Source organism: Vulpes vulpes, chromosome 15, assembly GCF_048418805.1.
Source record: "Vulpes vulpes isolate BD-2025 chromosome 15, VulVul3, whole genome shotgun sequence".
Classification (NCBI taxonomy): domain Eukaryota; kingdom Metazoa; phylum Chordata; class Mammalia; order Carnivora; family Canidae; genus Vulpes; species Vulpes vulpes.
The window spans coordinates 47,086,578-47,104,400 of NC_132794.1; positions in this window are offsets into that span (position 1 = coordinate 47,086,578).

The window sequence follows — 17,823 nt, forward strand, 5'->3', positions numbered from 1 at the left end:
TTAACCCAAGCAATCAAGGGAGTTAGGCATGCCCTCCCTTGGGCATTGAAGTGAACCTCAGGCATAAGTAAGGAGAGGAAATTTTCCACAAGCAATGGGAAAGACTCTAGCAGGACAAGTGACAAAGCCACAGACTGACATGGAGAGCCTCCCCAGGCCCTCTACAAGAGAGCAAAGCCAGCAGCCATGGCTCAAGGATGAACTGTTCACTATCCAGCAGCTCTGTGAGCCTGGGGTGGGCCCAAGGAACCAGCTCGCACAAGGTCTTGGCCAGGGGCTTGATTTGAAGCTTGGATGTGGGGGATTAGATTCTCATTCAGGGGATCCCTAGGTGGCGCAGCGGTTTGGCGCCTGCCTTTGGCCTAGGGCACGATCCTGGAGACCCGGGATCAAATCCCACATCGGGCTCCCCGTGCATGGAGCCTGCTTCTCCCTCTGCCTATGTCTCTGCCTCTCTCTCTGACTATCATAAATAAATAAAAATTTAAAAAAACAGATTCCCATTCAGGTTTTACCAACAGCAAGTATGTGACCCTACTTGGTCCTCTGGGAAGGGATAGTAATCACTACCTTGCTTATCTTATTTATTGGAAACGTGAGATCGTAAATGCCAATGCTCACTGAACACTCGATGCATGTTAGACATTAAGTAATCATCACAACAACCCTCTAAATTAGGCTCTACTATGGTCCCCCTATTATGTAAAAAGGCAACAGAGGGATAGAACATCTAGGTAACCTGCTTAAAGTCCTACAGCCAGTAAGTGACAGAGTGAGGATATTAACCTCTAAATCAAACATTATAGATTTATTGTCATTTAGGCCCCTCAACAATCCATGAAATAGGGACTATTGTCCATTTTACAAGTAAGAGAAAAGGGCTCAGAGCAGTTGAATTATGCACCCAGGATCACAGGGCTGACTGGCGGCAGAATCAGGATTTGAACCCAGGCCCAACTCCAAAACTGATTCTCTTCTCACTGGACCATACCACCCCCAGCATGTGCACCAGGATGAGTCTTGGGGCTGCCCTGTGCAAGGCCCCAGCTATGAACATGGGAGAAGAAATGACTGTCTAACTCTGGGCAGGTTCTGGAGGTTTGAGGAGGCAGCTGGCCGGACGCTGGCAGGAAGTATTTTGCTGAGATACATCTCCATCACTCCAGAGCTCAGGCAGTGGTATCTACCCCTCTCAAAACTCACCCAGAAGAGGTGGATTTTCTGATGCACGGAAGAGTGAGACCTGCCCATGTCTCTGTCTTCCATGAGGGCTAGGCTGAATAAGTAGCTGCATACATTCCAGCTTCTTCTGGAAACTTCTGGTGAGGATTAGCTTCCCCATTTCTCAGGTTGGATAACTGAGGATCGGAAGGGTAGATTCCTTCAATCAGTCTTTTCCTGGTGTCTTGCATGTGATGTGAGGCAGGAGGTGCGGACAGAGATGGGTCAGGCAGTTAGGAGAATTGCAGGTCAGGAGAGGAGATGTGCCCAGTCCAGAGCCTCCCATTGCCTGGTGAGTCTGCACCGATGGTGGTGAAGCTACCGTGGCCAGCCATGTGCTTTGGGGACTTAAAACCACTCACACTGAAAAACTAGGGGCTCCATCTTCATCTTGTGGCTGCACCACCATACTCTGCTGCCCAGGTCCACCCATAACACAGATACAGTATGTGCTCAATAAAGGCTAATTAGCCCCATAAGGGGCTCAGGAAAGGCTTTGGAGAACGTGGGGGTGGTGTTTTACTTGGGCCGTGAAGGGAATTTAGTTTGTGCAGAGATGGGGGAGAGGCTGAGGAAAGAGCATGAGCAAGGCTGCCGGGGACGTTGGCAGGAGAGGAGAGTAGACCATAACTGAGAGTTCCCGAGGCTTTTACCTCTGGGGACCCGGTAAAACATGGGCAAGACTTCGACTTCTCTTGTGCTGAGGACCACACTCTGCTCCACAGGTCTTATCCCTGGCGTGGAGCTGCACCAGGCCAGAGGGAGCACCTTTTACCAACTGCCACCAAGGCATTGGGAGAGGCTGACAAGGGCCTAACTTGATGATCTGACTCATCCCATGCGTCGCGGTGACCACACGCAGTGCTTTAGGGCCATCTGCAATGCTGGGAGAGTTCTCTAGCTATGCCGGACAACGTAGTAGCACTAGCTGGCTGTGGCTCCCAAGAACTTGAAATTTGACGAGTGAGACTCGGGTTTGAATTTTACGTTTGATTTGATTTTAATGAGTTCGAACAGCCATGTGTGGCTAGTAGTTACTGTTTTGGGCAGTGTGGGTACACATTCCTGCTGGGCCATGCTCTGTTAACTCCATAAGAGATCGACTGTGCCTGGTTTTGCTTATGGGCTTCTCCTCAGCACCTGCACACAGCCTGCAGCATGATTGGCACTCTATTAATTAAAAGCTGCCAGAAAAACCAATGAGTGAATTCTGTTTCTCTTGCTGCTCTATAATCTCTTTAAGAGCAGACACTGTCTTCACGCACCCCCACCCACCCACCTCCCCGCCGCCCACTGCAAAGATTTTATGTATTTATTTGGGAGGGAGAGAAACCGTGAGCAGAGGGGGAGGGCTGAGGGAGAGGGAGAAGTAGGCTTCCCTGCTGAGCAGGGAGCCTAATGTGGGGCTTTATCCCAGGACTCTGGGATCATGACCTGAGCTGAAATGAAGAGTCTGACGCTTAATCAACTGAGCCACCCAGGCGCCCCGAGACGGTCTTTTTTGTGTGTGGGGAAAACAGCATAACATAAAATTTTCCATCTTTACCATTTTTTTAAAGGCATAGTTCAGTCATGTTAACTATGTTCAAAGTACTGTACAACAGGAGATTGTATATGTCATTTTTTGTGTTCTCAGAACCTAGCACGGTGCCTGGCACAGAATCTTAGTAAAAAAGGGCTGGAAGATGGTAGAGTATCATGCTTTCAAAAGGGCCAGAAGGAAGGTTCCAGGATCATCTCCTACCCTTCTCCCACATGTGCCTTGGGGCTTTGAGAGCAACCCTCAGTGAAAGCTCTCAGAGCACCGGGTTCCAGAGAAGGTTCATGAGGCAATCCACAGGGCTAGGGAATAAAATAAACTTTATTTTATTTAATTTATATATTTGTGTTTGCAAAATCTCAAAGTTTAAACCACACAATATGTGGGTTGACAGTGGTACACGTATAGGACTTATACAAATACATGGGAGGGACGCTTCTCAAAATTTTGCCGCGTGGTTGGAAACTACCTTGCAAGGACCCTGAGAGAGGCAAATATTTCTAACTCGGATGAACAGGGTCTCTCCCAGCCTCTAGCTGTTTTCCTCCCTTAGATCAGGGGACCCTCAATAAATGGTAATGATGCACAGTAGGTTGCAGGTATGAGCTGGAGGAAGGGCAGTTAGCTCTGCTAAGGGCAGTCTGAGGGCTGTGAAAAATTGGAACAGTGACACAGGCATCAGTGTATTTAAATCATGCTGGTTTTTTAGCTTTCTCCTAGCAGAGGAATCAAAATGTAAGTTCTGGGCCTAAAGTAAACTTTTAGTCTTACTCATAAAATAAGGGTGTCATACATACCCCAGGATTTGTGACTCAAGATAGTTTGGAGAGAATCCTTTTTTTTTTTTTTTTTTTTTAATTCAGACAGAGAGAGAGAGAGAGGCAGAGACACAGGGAGAGGGAGAAGCAGGCTCCATGCAGGAAGCCTGACGTGGGACTCGATCCTGGGTCTTCAGGATCACACCCTGGGCTGCAGGCAGCGCTAAACCACTGCGCCACTGGGGCTGCCCAAGAATCTATTATCTGATCACCCACCCCAGGAGTTGTGATTCAAGATAGTTTGGAGAGAATCCATTTTCTGATCATCCATTCCCTATGCTTTTTCCTAAAAGTGATCTTCCTACAAAGGCGCCTAAAGGATATGATGAAGCGTATCTTAAGACGAGGCATACCCTTTCACACCCCAGGGAAACAGCTTTCCAAGAGAAAGCTGCCCCTCCCATTCATTGCGACCCCACTGGGGCACTGCATTGTGGAACAGGTATAAAACCTTGAGGGGCTCTAAGGATGGGGTAACAAGTCTTTTTGCAAGTCAGGTGGTTTCCAATTCTTTGCTTTCAACAAAATGGAAGGAGATGCTAATCACATTATCAGAGGATAATTTAAAAAGATGTAATAATGAGGCATATAATTTGGAAGTTCAAAGAATCAAATGGCATTTCATAATAAAACTCATCAGTTTTCCTCTATTATGTATTTGTTTGCTTATGTGAACAAGGTTTCTCAGTATCTAAATCTATCATGAGAATGAAATAGACTCGGAACCTTCAGTCTAGCAGTAAATAATCAACGTCCACATATACGAGGATTAATGTGGAAGAGAACCTGCCCCTCCCATCTCATCGAAAGATGCGTTTCTGATAAAAGTTTACTTTTATGTGTAATGGTTGTCACATTTGACAATTATTTGCACTGTAACAGAATATTAATCATTGTAACAACTAAAATCAAAACCAAAATTGCTAATACAGCTTTATGAAAAAAGGAAGTTTTAACTTAATCATTTTTATTGATTATTACTCAATAAAAGATTCCCAATCATAAAAAATTTATTACGTTTGGAGAAAATCCGTAACAGAGTGGAATGGAAATATAAGCTCATGGAAGGAAGGGAAGTAAATTTCCAGCTGTTAAAGAGTTAGAATGTTTCTCTATTTTTTTAAATGGATAATGGAGGCTCTATCAAATGGCTATAATATTCAGATCCCATTGGACATTTCAAAGAGATATGAAAAATCTTTATTTTCAAATATCAACATCCATTTTTCCTTGAATTTTTGTAATGGCTATCATATAGGATATATAGTCAAATAAAGGCACATAGAAGGGGGAAAAAACTCTTATGTTTATAAGATGCTAGAAAGCATATCCTTTGGAACTATTTAAAACTTGTGATGAAAAGTTTAAATGCCAACTTAAAACCATACAAGAGGGTATGTAACCTTAAAAATTCTTGTAGAGGATTATGAAGGCCACTCCGTGGGAGTTAAGGATTCCGTGTCTACTGCCTCTGTCCCGGGGCTGCCTTTACTGGGAATCTTTGATGTGGCTTTAAAAAAAAAAAAAAGCCAAAAAAAAAAAAAGCCACCCTCCCCGTGTGCCCTGCCCTGGGGCTCTGGAGGCCGCAGTCCCGGCCTGGCCCCGCCCCTGGAGCGCCCCTGCCCCGCTGCCCCCCTGCCCCCTGCCCTCCACCTCCTCCCAGCCCTGCCGTCCAGCCCGAGTAAATAAACCACGTAAATAAACCACCGGGCAGGGACCCAGACAATGGGTCTTGGCGAGGAGTTAATGGGCTGGGCCTCTGGCGTTAGCCGAGTGTGACCGGAGCTGGCAGGGGGCCTGGCCTGGCGCCAGCATCGATTACGACTAGACGGAGCCAGGGCAGACTTGGCACGGGCAGGCCCCACAGCTGGCAGATGCAGTCACCCTGGCTGTGAGGGCAGGAGGCCTGCCCCTGGGGCCCGGCTGCCACCGCTGGCCGCACTCCTGCTGCTGGCTGCCGTGGTCCCCGCGGGGAAGGGCCTCCCGTTGGGGCCCCAGACCTCAGCCCTGACCTTTGGTCCTCCCCAGCCCACTGTCCCTGATAGGGCCTCTTCCTGTTCCAGGCTGCTATGTGGCCCCACAGACTGGGGGTGGGCGTGACAGTGAGGCTGGGGGATGGGGCAGGGGCAAGGAGTGAGGGAGGTGGCTAAGCTTGGCTGGCATCTGTCAGCAGGAAGAGCAGGTGACACAGGCCTCATTTCTGCCCTTCAGATTGAGGCCCCAGTGGGCCTTTCTTTCCCTGTCCCTCAAAAACTCTTCAGGGCCACTGGCGCTGCTCCACCTCAGCAAGGCCGCCCTGACGAAGGAGTGGAAAGGAATGTCAGGAGAGCCAAGCTGAGGGCTCTCCTAAGTCTCTCTGCTATGAAGCTGTTCATGTTGCTGATAGAAGCAGGGCTTGGGGGCAGCCCTGGTGGCTCAGCGGTTTAGCGCCGCCTTCAGCCTGGGGTGTGATCCTGGAGATCGAGTCCCAGAGTCCCACGTTGGGCTCCCTGCATGGAGCCTGCTTCTCCCTCTGCCTGTGTCTCTGCCTCTCTCTCTCTCTCTCTGTCTCTCATGAATAAATAAATAAAATCTTAAAAAAAGAAAAAAGAGAGGATATTCTTTGCTTTTTTTTTTTTTTTTCAGTTTACGTCGTCTAGCTCCCAGACTCTCCTCGGCCACTCTCCCCTTGGCAGTGAAATGTAGTAGCAGCGCACCTGTCTCAAGTCAGCATCTCATCCTATCCTGAGAAGATCCATGGTCTTGCTGAGCAAAGGTTTTGCTGATTTGGCCTGATACTAGCATCTCCAGATTGTAGGGGATGGTCAGTGCATCTCTCCTCGGAGAAGTCCTGCTGAGGAGACAAAAAACCCTGGCCACATGCTCCGAGTGACGGTCCCTGTTCCTTGAGGTGCAGAGCTGCAGGTGGAGGGGTGCATGCCATCTGAGGAAGCAGATCTCATCCCACCTCACCTCCCTGCCCAGAGAGGGACGTTGAAACAGACTACGGGAGAGCAGAAGACAAGCAGCTCTTTGTCACACCATATCTAGTCCTGTTCCCCGGGCTCCCTCCTTGAGCTCTAGGACCAGATCTTTCACTTTTTCATGAGCTCTGTTCTCGGCAGGAGTTTGCTATATGGAATAACTGACCACCTGAAGGTGGGAAGACTATGTGGCCCACCAAGTGACACCGGCTCTAACCATCCTGGGGAGTTGTGGTCTTCGAACCGTGAGAGAAGACATGGTGACGAGTCACAGACAAAATGGGTCTGGACTAGGGTTGAGCAATGTCCAGACATTTTGGACAAAAGGAGGGATGGGGAGAAGGATGACTTTTCTATAAAAGAAATGTGGCCATTTGATGGAGAAATAAAAATACACACAATTCTCTTTTCCTCCACTACACTTACTTTTTTAGTGTCCTTTAAGGACCTACAAAAATCACTTAGGTCGTTTAGGAACATAAAATGTGCTATGCATAAGTTGGCTCATAAAATTGTCACCTTTGTTATATGGATTTAGAGATGTGAAGGCCTGTTAAAAAGTTAAAAACGTGTTGTTAATGGAGAGTCTTTATTTTTCCCCATATTTTTTAAAACCAAAAGACTCCTGAGGGAGTGTGATTTCTTCCCCCCCTACTCCTGGCCTTCATGTCTACAGCCTGGACTCATCTTTGGGGTGGCTGTTTACACAGGACCTTGCAGCTCTTCCACACTGGATACCTCACGCCCAGGCTGGCTTTGTGGGACTGCAACCTGAGCCAGCCACCTAAGGCCCTGCACTTGGTTTAATACCTGTTGTTGCCATCTTTATACATTCTACATAATTTTTTTTTCATTCTTCATAATTTTTGACGGGAGTCCTGCATTTTCATTTTGCACTGTGTCCCACAAATGACTTACAGCATTCTACTCACACCACCCCCACCCCCAGTCCCCCTGCAGGCCAATTGCTGATCTTTCTGGTGCTGGTCCCTCTGGGTCGTGCCTGGGACTTACTGGCACAGTCTTTCCAGGGCCCAGGATGGCCTTTGTCCTTGCTTAACTGCCCTTCCTCTCTGCAGGCCCCTGTGTTCTTCACCTGGTCCCTTGCCTGATCCTCCCTGGTTCCCTTGGGGAGCTCATTAGTTTATTACATTCATCTTTGCTCTAGCTCTGGGGACTGCCGGGAATTCATCACCACCACCACCCAGCCTGTTTCTGCTGTGGGGTCGGTCCCAGCACCCAGGTTTGTGCCTCCCTGCAGCTGGTGTTCCCCCCAGAAGCTATCCCTCACACAGAGTGGGAAACCTTCAAAGGAGCCATGCCTTCCTGGTTGCTACATCACATCCTGGTCCAGTCTGATGGTGTTTTTGCAATTTTCCTGTCAGCTCGGTGGGTGAAGTTCAAAGAAACTGTCTTCCTTTCTGACTTCCTCTCCAGACAGAGCAGCTTTCTCTCAGCTGCTCCCCTGCCCCACCTCTCTCGAGGAAATTGGTGTCTTTCCTTTTCCTTCCCCACACCAGAAAAAGTTCCTGAGGGTTATCCTGAAAGCAGGTGGGGGGAGCATCTGAAGTATGAGGGTGGTCAGAAATCAGCCAACCCCTGGCTGTGGGATCTCTTTGCCAATGCCCTGTGTGGAGTTAGATTCTCAGAGGCTTTCCCGAGGGAGATGCTCAGAAAGAGAGGGGCTAGAAGAACATTAGCATCTCTCACTAGAACACCTGTGTCACCAGTTCTGAGAGAAGGTGATGGATTGTTCACAACATGCTTCCGGGCACACTTCCTAACAGCTGCTGACAAAGGGGAACTTGCCCCACCTGTTGCCTTCTTGCGTGTGACGCTTGGCTGCTGAGGGTATTCCCTGGGAAGAACCTTGGATCCTAGGGGTGTTGGAAGGGGTCTTTGAGCTGAGAGGATGGGTCGGTCACTCCTGGCCCAAATCAGGAGTTCTCCAGTTCTCCCAAGGCATTAGCATTGCTCAGCACTCTACTTGATCAATTCTAACCACCCTGCAAAACCGAGTGTAGTGCTCATAAAAGTATACAGACACAGTTACGTAGGCCCTCGATTAAAATGAGTAAACAGGACCTGGGCGGGGGAAGGGGAGTAGAAGTGCCAGGCCAGACATAACCACGTAGTGCAGGAGAGCCTTCCAGGCCCAAGTCTTCCCTGGACTGACACTGATCTGCACTGATGCCAGCCAGAGGTAAACTGCACACCGTCCCTGCATCAGGGGATCAGACTAAATAGGTAAGACCATTTGCTCCGGGGAAGCCCGGGTGGCTCAGCGGTTTAGCGCTGCCTTTAGCCCAGGGCTTGATCCTGGAGACCTGGGATCGAGTCCCACATGGGGCTCCCTGCATGGAGCCTGTTTCTGTCTCTGCCTGTGTCTCTGCCTCTCTCTCTCTCTCTCTCTCTCTCTCTCTCTCTATTTCTGTGTCTCTCATGAATAAATAAATAAAATCTTAAAAAAATAATAAAATCTGAAAAGCGAAATTCCAAAAGATTAGAGGGGGATGGTTTCCACGGAGGTCCCAAAGCAGAAGCTCTGTGGAAAAGGCTCAAGTGGCAGCCTCTGGAGAAAGGGGGAAGGCACCCCAGAGCAGGAGAAGGGCAGAGCTGTAAATGAGGGCAGTCAGCAAAAATGACTTCTTGCCCCGCAAAAAGGAAGAGGAATAAGGATGGAAATTTCCACTAAGCGAGACTGTCAATATGCAGAGCAGGAAGTCACACCATCAGAATCAAAGTGATTCACTTGGAGTCTAGTGATAAGAGAAGGAAAGAAATCAAGTAAGTGGAAAAATTGCAACCACCTTAGTCAATCATGTGACCCAACAGTACATGGGACTTCCCTTGCAGAACTGATACAGATGGACTTGGAATACCCTTTGTGGCCAAAGATGGTTAGCTGTCCACCAATTCTGCACCCTTCCGTAGCGTGCAGGTGATCCTGGGAAGTGCCGACCCAGACAGGGACTATATTCCCCAGGTCCCCTTGCATTAAGCAAGGTCCCACGTCTCTAAGACCCACTAATGGAAAAAGAATGGGGATGGTGGGTATCATTTCCAAGCAGACGTGGTTAAGAAGCACAGGTGCCTTCTCTATCCTCTTTTTCCCCCATCTGTAATGGCTCTGAAGGTACATGCTGAGGTTGGCCAAGTGACAAACTAGAAGGAACCTAGATCCCTGAATCACCATGTTGAAGGCCACCCAACAAACATCAACGTTAGACAGATGTGTGAGTGAGAAAGAAACTTCTTTTGTGTTAAACCTTTGAGACTTTAAGGGGTTTCTAATATAGCAGTTATCATTCCTTCCATCTCTGACCCAGAATTTGCACTGGTAGGAAGGTTCCTAAAAAAATCATCAGAGACAAAGATTTATAGAACCTAAGAACAATAAGCAAAATCTTAAATGGCTATAATCATGGTGAATGTTGCACAGACCTCTGAAGTATGGGATGGGCAGTGGCCCACAGCAGAGGGAGGATAGATTGGGCAGTTGCACAGTAGTGCAAATGTCCATTGTTGTCATGGGAATAAGAAAGACTAGTAGTTGAGGAAAAAATAAGAAAACTGATCAATAAGCTCCGTGTTTAACAAGTGTGTAAACCGAACCATCTGTACAAACATTTTGGCAGAGGTTGGTGAATAGATCCTGGCATGAAATACTTTGTTAATTATGATTGAAGGTAATCAGCACTTTTTCCTAAGAAATCCTTTGATGTGGGATTAAGTTGCCACAATCTCTTTTATCATTCCTATCTAGATTTCTCCAGCCCCAGTACCCTAATACTAGTGTTTTCTGAAGCTTTTTCTTCTCTTTTCTGGAGTTGATCCTCTTCATCATCCTGTGTGGCCGCAGGCAGTAATGGTAATACTAGAAAGGTAAGTTCTAGTACTAGTAGTTATGTTTAAAATATACTGTATTTGTATTTTGCTTATCCTTTCAAACTATTTTCATATACACTTTCACTATTTTGCATCTTGGAATCCCTACTTCAAAGTTGGTGTCCTTTGGACTGGTGACTCTCACACACACCAGAGTTGATTTTCAAGGTTCTTTCTTTTCTTGTTTTGTTTTTTTGTTTAAATAGTGATTTCCAATATGAGAACACAAAAAAGGGGGGGGGGAGAAAAAGCTGTCCTCCCTGGTAACTATGTTAGCCAGGATAGGGCAGGGTATACTGCAGTAATAAAGTAACTCTGATATTCCAGTGGACACAAAAAGGATTCATTTCTCTCTCATGTAGGGTGTTCATTCCAGGTTGGCCAGGAGCTCTAACCCCACGTAGTCTGCAGAGACTTGAGGTGACACATTATACCATGCTGTAGCTGTGCTCTCTGGAACAAGGTGCCTCCTCAGTCACTGAACACAGAAAGAGAGAATTAAGGATGGCTCAAGGGCACTTTCTGCCCCAGCCTGGAGGTGACACGCATCATTTCTGCTTGTGTGTATTTCATTGCTCATTCATAGTTCGTTGTCACGTGGCCCGCCTAATATGCAGGGCTAAATACAATGTTTTGCAAGCCCTACTGTTTCTGCCATAGTTACATCTTCTCTCATCCCAATCCATGATTTCCTCCTGCCCATTTTGCTGCTTATCTTTATATATGTGCAATAATCTGCCTTTCTGAGAGGGCACTAGGAAGGACAGGCGTAGCAAATACGTACTGTCGTTGCTCGTTGGTCATGGCCCTCTTTTCTGCTAAGCCTAGATTGAGCATCAGAATCCTTCTTAACACAGCTGGCCGCCAGTTTCTCCCACTCATCACTGCAGATGAAACATATTCGCCATTCCCTACCTAGAGAATTTCACTGACCCTGAGGCAGGGGACTAGGCTGTGGAACTGCTGGCTTGGCCCCACCTCCACTGCCTGATCTGGAGCCTCTAATGTTAACAGGATTTTTGAGCTCTGGTATTTTCCCTTCAACTTCTACCACTTTGATCGGGGTAAGAACAATCAGAGGAAACTTGACTTCCTTCGCAGCCAACACAGGCTACCACACAGACTGAACAAAAAGGAATCTTCAGGGAAAAACAGAAATGCAAGTCCTCCTGACCCAAAATTTTGAAACAGATCAATCCAGACCTCCTCTCCAGCAGAGATCTAGGTTCACAGGTTACTGCCCTAAACCAAGGAACGGAATCTTTCTTTCATTCACATTTTCAGTAGCAGGCAGCAAAGAGAATATCCTTCATGAAAATATCCTCCTTAAGGGTTAAACCCAGTAGGATCTCAATAAGAAAATCCAGACCATTTTCCCCCTCAGCGGTGAAAACTCTGCTCACCATTTTCTGTTTATTTCGAGCCTTATCCTGAGTGTCCCAGTCTCTGGTAAGAGACACTCTAGAGACTAAAGGAGTCGGGGCCGGCTGCTGGCTTCCTTGTGTGTGTGTGTGTGTGTGTGTGTGTGTGTGTGTGTGTGTTTTTCCTGTAAGTCGTTTCCCAAAACTCCTTCAAGTCTTCACGTTATACAAAGTGGAGATTTGTTCTCTTGCACCAACAGTCAAGAAGTCTCCCCCCCTCCTCCACCGGCAGAAGTTTTCACTACTGTTGCTGTTTGCAATTGGCTCTGCAGACGTAAACAGGGTCATCTGGGGCCAAAGAGGGTGGGTGTTTAGTTTTAAAGCTCTGGGGTTAAGAGTGAAAGCATGTGACTCCAGCCTGGCCAGAAACAGAGAAGCCTTTGTGTGCAAGGAGCCAGCGATTGGCAGTCCCGAGGCTGCACACGGGGGAGCGGGAGAGCGCGCTGACACAGGTTTCAAGGGTCTGAGAGGAGACCCCTGGAGAGAGGCCACCTCTTTGTGTCAGGCTCCGAGGCTTGGGGCTTCCATGGGGGAGCTTCTGTACGTGGCTCACGTGGCTCACGGTGGAGCAAAGAACTTAAAAATAAAAAAATAAAAAAAAAAAGAGCTTCCGTGGCTTGCAAAAAAGGACCTTACTCCTGTAGCCAGGGTTGGGATGAGGCAGGACGAAGCTACTGGAAGAGAGAGCACCGTTCCTCCATTCGAGGGGGAGTTTCTGTTTTAAAGATTCTTAATTTATTTATGAGAGAGAGAGAGAGAGAGAGAGAGAGAGAGAGAGAAGCAGAGACACAGGCAGAGGGAGAAGCAGGCTCCATGCAGGGAGCCTGACGTGGGACTCGATCCTGGGTCTCCAGGAGCACGCCCTGGGCTGAAGGGGGCGCCAAGCCGCTGAGACACCGGGGCTGCCCGAGGGGGAGATTTTGATAGACCACCAGATAGAACTTCCTTGGAGTCCTAACTCTAAACCCTGCAGGCTGCTCCTGTGCGAGCGCTCCCCAGGCCCCTCCCCTTCTCATCCCCGAGGGCTTGGGGCGCGGGAGAAGAGAGCAGGGCAGCCTAGACCACATCTCCCCTGCCTGGCCCTCTTCGGGAAGGGGAGGGCTGTGGCTGGCAGAGCGGTGCCAGAGGGAAGCTGGCAGGCTGCTGACTCAGCCCACCCTGGCTGCATGCACCCTCAGGCCCCGATGGCCACTGGCGGCACCCCTCACCGAAGTGCTGGGGACCCACAGACGTTTGGTGAGCTTGGGGTCTGCTCATGGCCAACCGAGTAAGGCAGGTGGTCCTCTGCCTGGCCCACCATGCTGGACGGCTCATGGCCCACCTGTCGCAGTGCCAGGGTGCCCTTCCCCCAGTCCTGCCCCTGCCCCCAGATTGCTGCTTTGAATCTTACTGAAGTGAGCAAGGCAAGTTTCTTGAAAGTCTCCAGAATCTGATTTGCAGGCTTTGGCTGGGGAAGAAAAAGGAAACAAGGTTGATTTTGCCCCTTAAAGCCTGGGCCCCTCCTCCTGAGGAGTTCAGAAATAAATATGTCAGTGGATAGCCTAGGTTGCTGAACGTCACAGTGATACTCATCTCGTTCCTCTGTTATTCTGCTCTCCTTCCTTCTACAAAGATTTCTGAGCGTCTCACAAATGCCAAGGATACAGTGGTGAATGAGACAGACCTGCTCCTGACACGAGGAAGAAGCCTGTAGTCTATGTAGACGTGCAAAGAGTCATTCACACACTAATGCCCATTGGAGGCCAAGAAGATACTGATGGTATTAATGGGTAAGCGGTGATTGCCAATTGTGAGGTGGCCCTCACAATTCTTCTGGGTGGATTTCAGGTTCTCCTGTCAATGAAATGTCACCAGCTCTCCTCTACATTTCAAGGAGGGATGACTGGAGTTATGTATCTGGAATAGCAATAAGCAGCAGCATATTGAGGCAGTACCAAGCCCTAGAGCTCAAGCAAGGGGCTCACTGACCCAAGGCTTGATCTATCAGACTCGGGGGCTCATGGATTTTTCTGTGGTCATTTGTTTAAAGCAGTACCCAGCCCACTTGAGCCTGCGTCTTTGTGTGTACAGTGTCTGTGAAGTGTGTACTCCATGCTCAAGGGCACTTGGCAAATGTAATGATGTGTTAGAAATGAGGTTGCCACCAGGCACTGAACCCTCTCCACTTCAAAGATAGAATCACTGAGCAGAACCCTGGGCTCACTCAGGTGAAAAACAAGAACCTTTTATCTGGGGTGCACAGAGCTCCCAGGCCTTTGCCCTTGACAGCTTCTGGGTCTTCCATAGCCATAGGCCATGTTCTCCTTCACCTTCAACCTCTGATTGCTTCCTACAAGCTCATTCAGCACAAATATCCAAGTCAGAAGCCCCTTTTCTCCCTGAGTTTATAGAAAGGCACCTGGCTCATCAACCCCCCTTCAAGCTGGGTAAGCTAGAAGGGTTGCAAAGACACCACTGTCCTACATGGTGTATGCAAGGGTAAACAGAGCAGGAGAGAGAGGGGACTTCTTGTGGTATAAGCAGAGTCAGGGACAGAATGAGGAAGTTTTTGCCCTACTGTCCTTTGCAATGAAACTATAGTCCTGGGACACCTGGGTGGCTCAGCGGTTGAGCACCTGCCTTTGGCTCAGGGCATGATCCTGGAGTCCCGGGATTCGGTCCCACATCAGGCTCCCGGCATGGAGCCTGCTTCTTCTTTTGCCTATGTCTCTGCCTCTCTCTCTCTGTGTCTGTCATGAATAAATAAATAAAATCTTAAAAAAAAAAAAGAAACTATAGTCCTTAAACCTGGAAACCAAGTGACAGATAAAGGAACTCCCTAAATTTCCTGAAACCTTAAATTCTTGAGTCTGTATATATTGTGTCATCTCCTGAGGAGAGGATTCTTATATAGGTTCAGCAGAATTTCAGAAGAGCTCAAGACCCAACAAAGAAACCACTAAATAAAATGCTGGGTGGGTCGTAGATAACGCAATCTGGCCCTAACCCAATTTAGGAAGGACGCCAAGGACCAGAGAGGCGAAGTTGTGTCCCTGCCCAAAGCCATTGAGGCAGTTAGGGACAGAGTCAGCTTAAAAACCTAGTCTCCTGGGACACCTAGGTGGCTCAGCGGTTGAGCATCTGCCTTGGGCTCTGGGTGTGATCTCAGGTCAGGGATCCAGTCCTGCACTGGGCTCCCTGCATGGAGCCTGCTTCTCCCTCTGTCTATGTCTCTGCCACTCTCTGTGTGTCTCTCCTGAATAAATAAATAAAATCTTTTAAAAATAAAAAATAAAAACCTAGTCTCTTGGATCCTAGTCAGGTAGAGTTTCCACTGCCTCATAGCAACTGGATTTCTTTTAAGACAAAATTTTGAGGGCAGAGATAGCATGGCCTTTTTTTTTAAAATCTGTGCATGGGCTTGGAGTGGTGTCTCACTCATGGTGAGGGGCTCAGGCAGTACCACGGACTCTCAGCAGATCTTGCCCTCTCTTGTGTGCAGGGCTTGATGTTTGTTCAAACACGAGTGACAGATCCACCTCAGGGTAGCATGGAGCCAGAAACCTTTGAACAGCAGCAAAAGCAGAAGCTGGACAGGACACCACTTCCATCACTTAACTCTCCTCCACCTCTTCAGGGCATTTCCAATTCTAATTCTACACCAAGTCTGCCCATGTAGGAGGGCAAAAACTTCTCCTGGGAAGTAGGGGTTAAAGGGCTGGGTAGCTGGGTCAAGTGGTCCACTTGAGTCTCATTTTCCACAGGAACTGGCTCTAAGACCCTGTAAGGCAAAAATCACACAAAGGAGAAAATGCCCTTGGAAATCCATTTAGACACCCCTGAGGTGCAACAAGCAGACACATCACTTCTCAGGAAATTCCAGCCAGCCAGCTTCTCCTTCAGGTTGGAAGAGAGTTCTGTTGCCTTCGTTGAGCAACAGAGGAAACCACTGACATTCAGGGCTATCTTGGACCAGAAAAATTTATCTTGGAGTGTGATAAGATGCTGGTGTGATATGAGGCCAAGAAAGGACCGTCATGGGTGTTGCCATGACACACTCAGTCCAGGCACATGTTCACCGAGTGGAGGGCACTCTATCACTATGTGTATTTATTTCCCTTTCTCCCACTCCCCACTGCTGAGCGTGGACAGTTGACTTCACGTCAATTAAAGGGGTGCTCCAGGATCCGGGAATCCCCACCTTAGTATTAGCTTCTCAACACGCAGCCACCTTGGGTGTGGAAGCCCTAACCCACAGAAACTGTGAAATAATAAGTGTTAGTGGTGTTACGCTGCAAAAGGTTGGGATGATTTGTTGTGCAGAACACAAACACAAGAATACAAACAGAATACTAATAACAAGCGAGTAGCTAGAGAGGCAGGCTAAGGAATGTGGACTTGATCCATTAGGGCAACTTTTCCAGCGGGGAGTGATGGGATTGGGTCTTTTAGGAAGTTCTCCTGGTGGTGAGGGATGTGCTTCGGGAGGGCCGAGGCTGGCAAAGAGACCAGTTAGGGGCCTCTGCAGTTGTTGAGGCAAAAAGATGTATACTAAGACAATGTGGCAGAGGTAGTAAGAGGATTGGTACAAAAGACTTTTCTTTTCTAAAGACTTTATATTTGTTCAGTTGAGAGAGAGACAGGGAGAGTACAAGCAGGAGGAGGGGCAGAGGGAGAGAGAGAAGCAGACTCCTCCCTGAGCAGGGAGCCTGACGTGGGGCTTGATCCCAGGACCCTGAGATCATGACATGAGCTGAAGGCAGATGCTTAACCGACTGAGCCACCCAGATGCTCTGCAAGAGATCTTTCTAAGTATGAATGCTCAGAGCTTATGGGTCAGCTGCCTACAGATCATAAGAATAAAAGCAATAATATTATTTTGTTTGTTTTGTTTTTTAAAGATTTTATTTATTTATTCATGAGAGACACAGAGAGAGAGAGAGAGAGGCAGAGACACAGGCAGGGGGAGAAGCAGGTTCCACGCAGGGAGCCTGACGTGGGACTTGATCCCAGGCCTCCGGGATCCAGCCCTGGGCTGAAGGTGGCACCAAACCGTTGAGCCACCGGGGCTGCCCAAAAGCAATCATATTATTAATAATAGTCACAACTAACATTTATGGAAAACTTATGTATCAAGTGCTACTGCAAGCCCCCTACATGCATTCACACATTTAATGCTCACAGCAACCTTCCTTATGAGATAAGTACTATTCTCCTTTTGCAGATGAGGAAACCGAGGCACAGAGAGACTCTATGACCCGCCCAATGCCACTTTGCTGGCAAGCCACAGAGCCTGGGTTCAAACTTAGGGGGCTCTGCCTTTAACATCTCAAGGGAGTTCCTCTGGAGGGATCAGAGAGAGAGAGGAAGGGAGAAGGTGGGACATGGGTGAGCTTTGAGGTTTCTAGCCACCGCAGGCCACCGAGCACAGCCTTACCCAAAGTAGCAGCGGATGACTTGAAAGGCATTACTCTCACCAATCACCTACTAATTCCCTGTGTATCTCCTAGGAGCTGCTTAATGGGCTCAACTGCAACCCAGCACGTGCAATGTACAATAACATCCGGATGTGGCACCAGGCCCCGCTTCTACCACACTCCAGTAAAAATAAATCTCTCTGTCCAAATATAGACTGGTCAAAAGTGCCATGTTTTACAGGATAGGAGGCAGTTCTTTGGCATTAAAAATAGACAAGTTTTGGCTTCCCTGAAGATCTGGACAAGAGCACTACAATTTCCAGATGGAAACCTACGTGGATAGGGTAACTGACTCAGCTATTTAAAGAGCCCAAATAGAAAATTATATCCCCTCTCTGGGCCTCAGTTTACTGATCCATAAAATGAAAAGGTAAGGCATGACAATTGACATGAAAGCTCCCACCGTCTCTGAGGGCAGGAACTGGAGTCCAAAGCTGGCCCTCAGAGAGCTGAAGGCCTTCTAAATCATGGGGACCCCTGCACAGATAAGGTCAGCTGGCCCTTAGACCCTCCTCT